General features: G+C 40.0%; 1 protein-coding gene across 3 annotated transcripts in view; it reads left to right on the top strand.

The window, feature by feature from the left end:
• rab27b.S (RAB27B, member RAS oncogene family S homeolog) overlaps positions 1–13,579 on the top strand; it is a 127,153-nt gene that overhangs the window by 70,368 nt on the left and 43,206 nt on the right. The window contains 1 exon segment of one of the 3 annotated variants that reach the window (NM_001091686.1): positions 7,470–7,566. The exons of the other annotated variants lie outside the window; for them this stretch is intronic. The gene's annotated coding sequence lies outside the window, so the exon portion shown is untranslated. 3 annotated transcript variants of the gene reach the window in all.

The raw sequence follows: 13,579 nt of genomic DNA, 5'->3' as shown, positions 1-13,579 counted from the left end.
TTCCAACTCCAGCTGCAGGGACAAAGATCTTGGAGCCAGATTTAAACAGATAAACTGGGATTCTATTTGGAGGATTATTTTGCTGCAGCCACTGGTTCTGCAGAGTTGGAGAAAGTTTGTAATAAACAATACAAAAACTATAAAATCCACATTAGATTACATGACAACACAGGACCCAGTGCAGTCTGTATATTCTGATTATTGATCAGTCTCGGGGTCAGATTTATCAAGGGTTGAATTGAAAATTTAGATTTTTAAATTCGAATTTTGTGTTTATTTTTGTGTAATTCGACTAGCGAATAGTCCAAATTTGATTTGAATTTTGAAATGTATCATGTACTGTCCCTTTAAGAAACCTGAAATTCGACCCTTGATAAATCTGCCTCTTGCACAAAGTTACAAGATGGTGACCCCCTGTGGCCAACTTTGAAAGCATAAATCATTTGTTTGATTAGGCTTGTGGTGCAGTAAGTTCATGTTTATATTTAGTATACAAAATATAGCATTTCTAGCCTTATTCTATTTTATACTTTAGTTTCCCTTTAAGCACCTCTTTTCCAGCAAGAACCCCAACTTGGCCAGTCTATAGCTAAGAAGTGTGTAACACGATGAACCCGCCAGTCCACGTCTGTACATTTTATATGACTCCTTGGTAAACTTAAGAAAAAACATTTGGGGATGAATGAAGTTCCATCGTTGTTCCTTGATGGATAATGAAATGTCACATTTGATTTCAGCCAATCATTCCAGAGACTGGGCCAGTGTTTGTAAGACTCCCTCGCAGTCAACTGCTTATAGGTCCCAGCAAATTGATGTGACAAAACCATCAGATCTAGGGAAAGCATTAGCCTCATCCCTGAGAGTATAGACCAGTGACTGAGGGTTATGGTGCCAATAGGAACTGCGGCAAATTAGTTTTTTCTAAAGCGGCACCGATAGAACTACATGTAGGTGAATACACATTCGTGTTTGATATTTCTATTATCTGTTTATCCAAGAGACATGGGGTTATTCATTAAAGTCCAAATCCAAAAAAACTCAACAAAAAAAATTCAAATTTTTTTTTTTTTAACTATAAAATCTAAATTTTTAGTGGAAATAAAAACTCACATTTTTCAAGATTTATTATAACCAGAGGATGGTTAAAGTCTGAATCTGAAAATCTGGCATCTCAGACCTGCGAGGTTGTAGCTAAGTCATTGGGAGAGGTCCCTACCCTATTTGGAAGTTTATGTGGTCTGCACTGGAGCTAGCCTGCAAAATAGGATTGTTTCAGACTTTTAGGGCAAAAATCTAAAAAAAATTGTGAAAATTTTTTTTTTTAGTGTTTGTCCCTGATCCATTTAAATTGTGATTTTTTTTTTTTTTTTTTAATAATAAATACTCTCCAATCGTGGATTCTAGCTTGGTCGGTCTATTTTCATTAAACTAATCAGAAAAATGGCAGAGTTTGATAAATAAGGCCCACAGTGTTGCTGTCTTTCTGTTTCTCTGGTCGGTCTGTTCTCAGTCTCTGCAAGTCATTTATTTAATCCTTCTAAATGGGAAGTAAATAATAGCTTGGGACGACATGGCATTGATTCATGTGAGATTTATTGCGTTTGGATCGGGCAGAAACATAATTCAGCAGTTGACGAGTCAGAGTAACACGTGAAAGGGCAGTGTCCCACTAAACAGGGACAGAAAACCAAATGGAAATTGTTTACTCTGCAAATTTTTTTCCGCGAAACTGCTGAAAAAATCCTCCTTGAAAAATGTCACCCATTGAATTTTAATGCATTAGGAGAGAGAAAAATAGTCGTGCGTAAAAAATTCTGATGCCTATTGACTTCAATCCGTTTCGCGAATCTTTCGCCGTTTCATAAAAATCTTCACATTTTTGTGAATTCTTCGGCGAAGCAAAAAGGAACAGTCGCTCATCATTATCCAGAGGCTTTTTAATGTTATTTGTTTATGAGAATGAAGTTGAAAACCGGATCTCTGTCCGTATAATGCACTGTTGGTTCTGACTTTTAAAACAATGTAGCAGAAGGCAGCTCTCCTGCAACCCTCAGTGCTGTTTCAACTGGCACATTCTTTCATTTTACGCCACATATATATCCACCCTCAATCCCAAGCATGGTCAGAGAGAAAGTTTGGATGGAAGCCCTCATGAGCAAAGATTGGTCAGAGAAAGACTAGGTCTATTTGCTGAGTGTATCTCTGAGCATAAGATGGTTAATTTGCTGCAACCACTGAAGAGTGAGATAAGGGGTGAAATATGCAATATTTTTTGCGCTTTGCAGCCTGCTTTGCATGTATTTCTGCAGGTCTTTGTGATCTAAAATGAGGGTAGAGACCCGTGTTCCCCTAATGAATGCAGCACTACCTACGATCAGTACTCTGTATTCATGAAGGACCAGACTGCTGAAATTGCAAACTGGAGAGCTGCTGAATAAAAAGCTAAAACCACAAATAATAAAAAAATGAAAAACATTAACAAATTATCTCAGAATATCACTCCCTACATCATACTAACAACCCCTTAACCTGCACCCAACATTAAGCGGCAAATTGTTTCTGTTATAGAACCCATGCCCAACCCATACTCACATGTTCTTGCTCTGTGCTCTAGTTCTATGTGAGCTTCAGGTTCCAGGGCACCAAATCTTCGAGCAGAGGAGGAGTTTACTTCCCCATTTTGACCCTCACCCAACCCAATGGTTGGCCAAATATCAACCCAAACCCACCCAACCAACCAGTGGGCAATCCATGGGTCAACCCACACATCACTAATGGGCTCTAGTCATGTTCTGCTGCATTTCACAGGCACCCAATAAAATTTTATTGTTTTCCCCACAGTCTTGGCTGGTGGGACCCCAGGAAAACACCTGGTAGGCCCTGGCCCTTATGGGCCCCACTGGCCCAGATCCCTCCCTGCCTTGAACTTGTGCCGCAATTAAAAAGTAATGCAAAGTGAATGGGGGTGAATGGAGAAACAACGCAAATTGTTGGAAGTGTAAGGAACAGGTGTGTGACTGGGAGCCCTTTGGGTGGCAGCGCCGATGGGCCCCTAACACCCCAGTCCAACACTGGTTGACCCAGGTACGTGGCTTGATTTGACTAAATGGGTGGATGGCTAGAGCAGGCAAAGATTTATTGGCTGAATTCCAATATGGATTGAACTAGAGATCTGTTTGAACACAATGAGGTATATTTATCAAAGAGTGACGTTAGAGATCACCACAGTCCGCTAGAGTGAAATTCCACCACTTTCCATTCATTTCTATGGGATTTTTAAAAGAGTATTTATCAATGGGTGAAAGTGAACGTTCATCCTTTGATAAATACATTTTTCAAAATCCCATAGAAATGAATGGAGAGTGGCGGAATTTCACACTTGTGGACTCTGGTGATCTCTAACTTCACTCTTTGATAAATATACCCCAATGAATTGTGCAAATTGAACCCAAATTGTTTTTCATTTACAGTGCCAATTTCTTGCCCTAGAATTCCAGCGTGGCTACTCTCTAGGCGGTGTAGCTCTCCCTTGTGTGTGTGTATACAGAACTATGCTGGTTGTGTTGTGCCAATGACCCACCTGTACAGGGCAACTCCCCGTACCTTGTGTTCTTCTGAGTAGCAAATGATCCAGTCTCAGAGAGATTTTCTTGCAGCAAATAACTGGTTTATTGACACAAACAAAGTAGTAGAAACATTTACAGTTGCTTCAGGCGAGGGAAAGTCAAATGTAGAAATTACAATCATTCTCAGGGCATGCGAATGACCACCTTCCTGGGCAATTCCTCCCTGAGATTAAAGTGCTGCTCATAGGGATCGTCAGCCTGGGGTCTTGTGTCTCGGTACCCTACCTGGTCCTCAACTCACCCACTGATATCCCTGAGCTAGTGGTTCACATAACATCGGGTCCTCACCGCACTGTTTCTCCTCGTTGGAGCGGAAGCTGCTCGCTAACTTCCCCAAGCCTAGTTTTTGCTCCTAAAGCAACTATGATAAAACTTACTAGCGCTAGATAACTCTATCTAATTTTCACCAAACTACAGCCCTGGGCCTGTAACACCTTCCAGAGAGGTGAGGTCCCAGTAAAGACCCTGAGCACATTATGCTATAACCTTTTATATTTTCAAACACTGCCACCTAGTGGGCAACCCATAACCTAGAATTATTCCCAGTGGACCCAGGAAGGTACTGTAGATATAGTTGTTTGGGTATACTAAAGGACCACCTAGGTCTCCCAACTACATAGGGGGAACATCCCAACTGGGTACTGAGTAAAATACCCAAATCTCAGGGTCCCACAGCTGCATTCACAGTATCTTACAAGTGATAGAAAAAGCTACTAGAGGCATGTATGGGCGCAAGTATTTTTTTTATTTTTTTTACCAGCGTCTAGGTGTCTATTTATTCCCATTGCATATGTGATCGTTAACAAATCTTTGCCTTCTGTTCTGCTCTAGTGCTTATGTTTTATGGTGTAATAATAATAGGGAAACTTCATGTGAAATTGGTTTCTCCCTTCTGTTAATGGCATTGTGAGGATGTTTGCAAACTAATTGAACATGTTCCACACCCTTCCATGTGAGTTCCTAACTGACCTGTTTGGTAACATTTGGTACAATATATTATATACTGTATATACACACATATAGATATGTTAATGAATGTATGTGTGTGTGTGTGTGTATATATATATATATATATATATATATATATATATATATATATATATATATATAGTGAATAAAGTACCCCCTCTTGTAAATTATAAGGATATTAAAAGTTACAGAGGAGCCAGGTCTTTTTATACAGGTCATGGAACTCCGAGGTAACTTCTAATATCCTCATATTTTGCAACTGGGGGTACTTTATTTATTATAATACACAAATTTCAGTGACAGAAATGTCATGTGACAGAAATGACATCAGAACTCACCATTTATAAGGATATAATTTACAGGATATTCATAGCTGTTGTATATTATATATATATATATATATATATATATATGTGTGTAAATAAATTATAATATATGTGATTTAATCAATCAGATATTTAATTTAGGTTGTTTCATTTATGTTGTTTTTTTAAGATGATCCATTAACAGAAAGCCATAAATACCTTACATAAGACGAGTACATCATTGTATAAACGCGAGTATATCTATATTTGTAGAGTGCCACTTGGATACGCAGCGCTGTACCTCAGTCAATACATTAAAGGAAAACTATACCCCCAAAATGAATACTTAAGCAACAGATAGTTTATATCAAATTGAATGACATATTAACGAATCTTACCCAACTGGAATATATATTTACATAAATATTGCCCTTTTACATCTCTTGCCTTGAACCACCATTTCGTGACTCTATCTGTGCTGCCTCAGAGATCACCTGACCAGAAATACTACAACACTAACTGTAACAGGAAGAAGTGAGGAAGCAAAAGGCAGAACTCTGTCTGTTAATTGGCTCATTTGACCTTACATGTGGTTTGTATGTGTGCGCAGTGAATCTTACGATCTCAGGGGGCGGCCCTTATTTTTTAAAATGGCAATTTTCTATTTATGATTACCCAATGGCACATACTACTAAAAAAGTATATTATTATGATAATGGTTCATTTACATGAAGCAGGGTTTTACACATGAGCTGTTTTACTCAGTATTTTTTAATAGAGACCTACATTGTTTGGGGGGTATAGTTTTCCTTTAATAGCACAGACGGCAAGCAATGCAATACAGGAACATAAACACATTTTATACACTTGGTTTTATATAACGTATATATCTATAGAGTACAGATACAGTATGTCTTTTTATGCAGTCGATCTTGTATATCTTTCTACTAGTTTTGTAGAATGGAATTGATGATGCCTAGGCCACATCACTCCCCAATAACATTGTGTTGAGTCAACTTGCCTTATCTCTGCACTCTGTGTCCTCTCTGTGCCACCTCCACTCCAAGTGTCGGTAGTCGCTGTCTCTTTCTTTCATCTCCGTGCTCTCTCTCTCCCAATGTCTCCATTACCACTCAACCTGATCTCTGAGCCATTTCACCCTCCTGCTGGTCACTGTCGGTAGTTACCCAATCAATTTAGTAAATTAAAATATGCACTTAGCCCCATTCCCCAAGCCATTAGATTATGGGCATTTATTCATTCTTCTCCCTGTAATCAACCAAAGATGGAACTGTTCTCCGGCTAACTAAAGTCTTTTTTTGAGGTTCCAGGGTCCTAGAATATCTCAAGAAACACAACTTATCTGTGATTGTTGATGTATTAATAAAATATAGCAGGGGGCGCATTGTTCCTTATAATAGATGTGCCATTGTTACGTAAATCTTTACAAACAGTGCTTTGTGGTGTCACATCATTTATTAAAAATGTTACACAATGAAAAATCTAAAGACATCAGACATCACCTTGGAGTTCCCTGTACAACTCAGCCTGCAGCCTTGTGCCTTTATATGGTCACATAACAACCCCTCAGTGACTTCTAATATCCTTATCATTTACAGTAGGGGGTACATTATCCCTTATAATACATGAGTGATACTCAGAGTTCCCTGTATAACTCAGCCTGCAGCCTTGTGCCTTTATATGGTCACAGAACAACCCCTCAGTGACTTCTAATATCCTTATCATTTACAGTAGGGGATACATTATCCCTTATAATACATGAGTGATACTCAGAGTTCCCTGTATAACTCAGCCTGCAGCCTTGTGCCTTTATATGGTCACAGAACAACCCCTCAGTGACTTCTAATATCCTTATCATTTACAGTAGGGGGTACATTATCCGTTATAATACATGAGTGATACTCAGAGTTCCCTGTATAACTCAGTCTGCAGCCTTGTGTCTTTATATGGTCACAGAACAACCCCTCAGTGACTTCTAATATCCTTATCATTTACAGTAGGGGGTACATTATCCCTTATAATACATGAGTGATACTCAGAATTCCCTGTATAACTCAGCCTGCAGCCTTGTGCCTTTATATGGTCACAGAACAACCCCTCAGTGACTTCTAATATCCTTATCATTTACAGTAGGGGGTACATTATCCCTTATAATACATGAGTGTTACTCAGAGTTCCCTGTATAACTCAGCCTGCAGCTTTGTGTCTTTATATGGTCACAGAACAACCCCTCAGTGACTTCTAATATCCTTATCAGTTATAGTAGGGGGTGCATTATCCTTTATAACTTACTGGGGTTGCAGACCATACCCATAACACGTATGAAGCCCTCAGTGTGCTGTAGCTTGTTGGACACAGTGGGCAGAGTGCACAATGCCTGAGTCAGAGCAGAATTGTGTATTTTGTTGTAAATGTGATTGAGTCACAAGAATGATTTGCCTGAGGTGAGTCTCTCATATCCTTGTTAGTGATAGTCGGGCACGCCTCCCCATGCAAACCTTCAGAGAGAAGTCCCAGTCGTACTCTGTGTGTGTTTAGCCATAGGGGTGGTGCCCAACCCCACACACACACACACACACACACACTTCTTCAAACTGGTCAGCCAAGTGCTGCAGGGAGATTCCAAATTCCAAGTGCTGAAAACTGTAAGTTTCTCTAATTCTCTTATTCTTCTTAGGATTTAGGAACAAAAAGAGACTTTTCTGTTTTTCTTGTTGGAATGGCGTGTAGGTGAGCCGTCATGTGACTTTGTTGCTCCGCTCCCACGTTATGAGCATTTAAACATGTGAGAGTGTCGGTGTGTTTCACACTCAATGTGAAAAGAAAGAAAAGAACTGCTGCTCTCTTGAACACAGGGGCGTAACTACAGAGGAAGCAGACCCTGCGGCTGCAGGGGGGCCCAGGAGGTCCTTCATATACAATTTCTATAAATATTGGTAAATCTCTAGACATTTTAGGGGGCCCAGTAATATCAACTTACACCACTGCTTGAATAGGCTCCAGTCTATCTCCTTTACAAATGGCAGCTTCTACTGTGTATTCTACAGTGCCAACATATTCCGCAGCGCTGTACAATACATCCATCAAACATGCAATTACTGACCGACACAGGGGTTAAAGAGCTTGCAATCTAAAGTGAGTGACGCTGTAAGTCGGCAGTAGGTCTCGGAACAGCTGCTGAGGAGTTGGCACTGCCCACATGATAAGGAAGACGTGTTTGCACAGGGGGAGCGAAGTGCGTTAGGAAACGAGCAGATGTTTGTCTTATTAATTAACTGGGCATTTCATATCTGCGTTCGACTGTGTCTGAGCCTTGGATTTTAATACTCTGACTTTTATATTCTTCTTTTCCATGATTTATATTTGCACGGCTTTTGCTTATTTGTGCCAAGGTTTCTTTTCTCTTGAGATAAAGTGATCCATTCACCAGCAGCATTTGTAGCAGAGAAGGAATATTGTGTGTTTTGTGCTGCAGCAAAATATGCCTCTAGTAGGGGCTGGAATATGGGATATTGTAGTGTTATGGGCGGGGGGAGGATTTGCTTTCCCTTACTTGTGGATTGTCTGGGACTAGTGATGGGCGAATTTGTCCCATTTCGCTTTACCGTGATATTTGCAAAATGGCGAAAAATTTGGGAAAAAATTGCGAAACCCGCGGAAATTTACACCTGCGTCCAATTTTGGCCACGCGTCCAAAAAGTCGCTTGCGTCAATTTTGACTAGGGATCCACTGAATCCAGGATTCGGTTCGGGATTCGGCCTTTTTCAGCAGGATTCGGCCGAATCCTTCTCCCTGGCCGAACCGAATCCGAAGGAATCGGGGGTTCGGGCGAATCCAAAACAGTGGATTCGGTGAATCCCTAATTTTGACTCTGGGGTTAAAGTCAATGGGAGTCCGAATAGTGTTGACGCGCTGCGAGTTTGATACAAGCAACTTTTCGGATGCGTGGCCAAAATTTTTTGATGGCGGCAAATTTCTGCGGTAGAGTCGCTAATTTATTAGCCGGCGCCAAAACGCGAAAGTTCGCTGCGTATATGCGTCAGGTGAATATATTCACCCATCACTATCTGGAACTTTACAACTATAATTCCTGCAGAAAAGCAAGGCAGAAATGTTGCTAATTGTTACTGCAACCTGATTAAAAGTCACAATTACTGTAGTGCTGCTAGTGAGGCTTTGGGGCAGATTTACTTAGGTGCGAATTTTCGCTTTGGAAAGCTCTGCCACACATCGCTCAACTTCATCATGACGTTAATCCGCAGCGCATACGCTTATTCATCAAAATGCGGTTACCTTACCTTTCGGCAGACAAACTTCGCCAGCGAAAATTAGTTTAACGCAAACTTTCGCGAACGTTTATTTCTGCCTAGTGAAACTTCGTTAATACACTTACGCTTAGGTCAATTTGAATAGGGCGGGTACATATAGGTCATATAATTGTCTTTATTAGAGATGTTGGTGCAAATACTTGAAGTGGCCACTTATTATTATACATGTCCAAGGAAGCAAAATAAAGACAAAAGATCCTCTAATGTCCTAGACATGAGCCCACCCTAAAACAAATGTGGCATGGCACTCAAATGTTTTAAAAAAAATTTAACCCCAAAATATTTTACAGTTACAACTTTTAAATACAATCCCACTTTAAAGTCTTTTTTTCTGACTTCGGCATACAGGATAAGATTGAGGAGGATGTGGCTTAATCTTATCAGTTCGCCAGGTATAACCTGGTGAAACAGACTTCGCCGAAAAGTATAACGTAGTAGAAAGTTCACACTTTTTCATGAATTTGTGCAGTAACAATCATTCTCCTAAGCAAAAATTCGCATGGTGAAAGGGTTTCGTTAGCGAATTGTCCTCTACGCCTGGTAGTAAATTGGCCATGTTCCTGCAAATTGTCTTCCTGGCAAATAGTTGTTCTGTGACCATATAAAGGCACAAGGTTGCAGGCTGAGTTATACAGGGAACTCTGAGTATCACTCATGTATTATAAGGGATAATGTACCCCCTACTGTAAATGATAAGGATATTAGAAGTCACTGAGGGGTTGTTCTGTGACCATATAAAGGCACAAGGCTGCAGGCTGAGTTATACAGCGAACTCTGAGTATTACTCATGTATTATAAGGGATAATGTACCCCCTACTGTAAATGATAAGGATATTAGAAGTCACCGAGGGGTTGTTCTGTGACCATATAAAGGCACAAGGCTGCAGGCTGAGTTATACAGGGAACTCTGAGTATCACTCATGTATTATAAGGGATAATGTACCCCCTACTGTAAATGATAAGGATATTAGAAGTCACTGAGGGGTTGTTCTGTGACCATATAAAGGCACAAGGCTGCAGGCTGAGTTATACAGGGAACTCTGAGTATCACTCATGTATTATAAGGGATAATGTACCCCCTACTGTAAATGATAAGGATATTAGAAGTCACTGAGGGGTTGTTCTGTGACCATATAAAGGCACAAGGCTGCAGGCTGAGTTATACAGGGAACTCTGAGTATCACTCATGTATTATAAGGGATAATATACCCCCTACTGTAAAGGATAAGGATATTAGAAGTCACTGAGGGGTTGTTCTGTGACCATATAAAGGCACAAGGCTGCAGGCTTAATTATATAGGTCATGAATCAAAAAATGTGGCTTCTAATATCCTATTATTGTACATCAGGACATTAGGAGTGAATGACAAATACAAGATTCCTCTGCACTCAACCCATTATCAATATATTTAAGACAGAGACATTTTGTGCATACTGCTACTGAAAAATGCCTTACCCTTTAAACAACACAGTGATTGTTTGTCCATATATTGCAATATATTTAAGCTGGCCAACTAAGTTTTGTTTAAAGGGTAAGGCATTTTTCAGTAGCAGTATGCACAAAATGTCTCTGTCTTAAATATATTGATAATGGGTTGAGTGCAGAGGAATCTTGTATTTGTCTATATGTATTTTGTGGTCACACCCTCATTGCACCCCCGCCTAATGATTTTAAAAACTAGCGGTGAGCACAACTTTCCCTTGTTTATTAGGAGTGAATGAGTCATGTCATAAATATCCACCATATAATAACGCTAAATATTTTATTGGGTATTAATCGCACTTGTGTATCAAAAATATATAATTATATTTATATGATTATGTAGGGATGTGGTTACTATCCTTCCCTATTTAATGTGTGTGTGTATATGTATGTATATATATATATATATATATATATATATATATATATATATATATATATATATATATATATATATATATATATATAGGTAAGCAAATAGACAGCACTCCAAGGAATATTCACCAGGGTAATATATGCGAAAGAAGTTTTATTGAATCCGACGTTTCAGCTCTATTGCAGAGCTTTCATCAGGGAAGGGAAAACAGAGAATGGTGTCGAGTGAGAGGCGCGTGGAGATGGGGGGGTGTGACCGCTTGCACCTCGATAGCCGCTCCGCCCACCGAACCTCTGTGTCATAGACACCGCCCACCAATACAGCACCATGGACGGGGCGGTAACCACGCCCACAGTACACCCACTTTAGCAGCTGTCGCTTTATGGCCACAATATTCAGCTGACACTTAGCCGGGAGACTGGAGATTGCGCTATAGAGGAGTAGGTCACCATGTATAAGCTTGTTTGGCACTGACACTTTCCGCACAGTCCTATGTTGTTTTGGTTGCCTAGCAACGTTCATTGGCGCCAAAATAGCGTTTTTAAATCCCTCACTGGACACCATTCTCTGTTTTCCCTTCCCTGATGAAAGCTCTGCAATAGAGCTGAAACGTCGGATTCAATAAAACTTCTTTCGCATATATTACCCTGGTGAATATTCCTTGGAGTGCTGTCTATTTGCTTACCTACATTTAACCTACCTCGACTAGCACCCGGGTTCTGATCTGGCTGAAGGTGTGCGTCCACAAGAACTAGTGTATATATATATATATATATATATATATATATATATATATATATATATATATATATATATATATATATATATATATATATACATGTATGTGTTGGAGATCCCTTCAATATGTGTCTATATTACACTCGTATAAGGATCTCGAGTACATTCCAAGGCTGTGATATCTGTGCTGCATCCCTCCAGCTGTGTCCCTGCCATCTTGCTCCGTAGTCGTAGGGATATTGCCAATCTCTGGGTTTGTACTTCAAGGGCAGCTGGAGGGCCACAATGCTGCATCTTTGTATCTGTGCCCAGGTCTTTACATGAGCAGCAGAATCTCTTACAAAAATAAGCCTATAAATTGCTAATACCATGGTCATAGCAGATATTTAGTGAAACCATCCTGATACCGGTGATGAATTCTCTTCCATCCTCATATTACTGGCTATAGCTGGCACACTAGGATGCCACAAATTCCTTTCTAGAAGTTTGAAACTGCCTGGCACCTATCCATGTGCCTAATCACTTGAAATAAGAGGTAATGTCCTAATTCTCCACTTGTTCACATGTCTTAATTGTCTGTCTGGCTACAGGGCAGGGAGTGTATACTTGCCGAAATTATGAGCGTCAATGTCAAATCCTGCCGAGTTCCAGTCACACAGTCGGCTAAAAGCAATTCCTCATCAATGTTTGCTTAAAGGGATACTGTCATGGGAAAATGTTTTTTTTTCCAAAACGCATCAGTTAATAGTGCTGCTCCAGCAGAATTCTGCACTGAAATCCATTTTTCAAAAGAGCAAACCGATTTCTTTATATTTAATTTTGAAATCTGACATGGGGCTAGACATATTGTCAGTTTCCCAGGTGCCCCCAGTCATGTGATTTGTGCTCTGATAAACTTCAGTCACTCTTTACTGCTGTGCTGCAAGTTGGTGTGTTATCACACCCCTCCCTATCCTCCCCCCAGGAGCCCATCAGCAGAACAAAGAGAATGTATGCAAATAACGGCTGCCTGGTAGATCTAAGAACAGCACTCAATAGTAAAATCCAGGTCCCATTGAGACACATTCAGTTACATTGAGTAGGAGAAACAACAGCCTGCCAGAAAGCATTTCCATCCTAAAGTGCTGGCTCTTTCTGACCAGGCAAAATGACCTGAGATGCACCTACACCAATATTACAACTAAAAAATACACTTGTTGGGATAGGAATGAAATTGTAAATGGTAAAGCGAATTAGTTGCAGTTTAAACAGGGTTTAGAAATAAAAACGACACCATAAAAATCATAACAAAATCTCTTAAATTCTGCTGTGTAAATGCCAATAAGATTCTCATAAAAGAACTCTATATTTCCTATAGTATTGTGACACTCTTTACGCCACATTAACTATTGTGATGTAACACCCGGGACCCTCAGTCATAGGATTTCTCCACTTTAGTCATTCACTCTGGAACCCACAGTAGATCTGCTAATGGAGATGTAGCAAGGTTTGACCCAAGACTAAGCAAGTTGATCCTATTAAATTGGGAATGGTACCCATCATTTATTGGGTACAGATTTCAGGGGCAATCCAGTATACAGTATAACCGCCTTGATAAAGGATACAGCTGCTAAGTGTAGGTCTTCTTATCTGCCAAAATCATCAATTTATGGGTTGGGACCCCATACTGTTTAGGTGGGACACCATGATCTCCATAGCAGATAAATTAGAGCTCACTCAAATTACTGATTGC

The sequence above is a fragment of the Xenopus laevis genome, chromosome 1S (assembly GCF_017654675.1).
Source record: "Xenopus laevis strain J_2021 chromosome 1S, Xenopus_laevis_v10.1, whole genome shotgun sequence".
Lineage (NCBI taxonomy): Eukaryota > Metazoa > Chordata > Amphibia > Anura > Pipidae > Xenopus > Xenopus laevis.
Note: the sequence above shows the minus strand (reverse complement) of the source record. Positions and strands in the feature narration are given on the sequence as shown.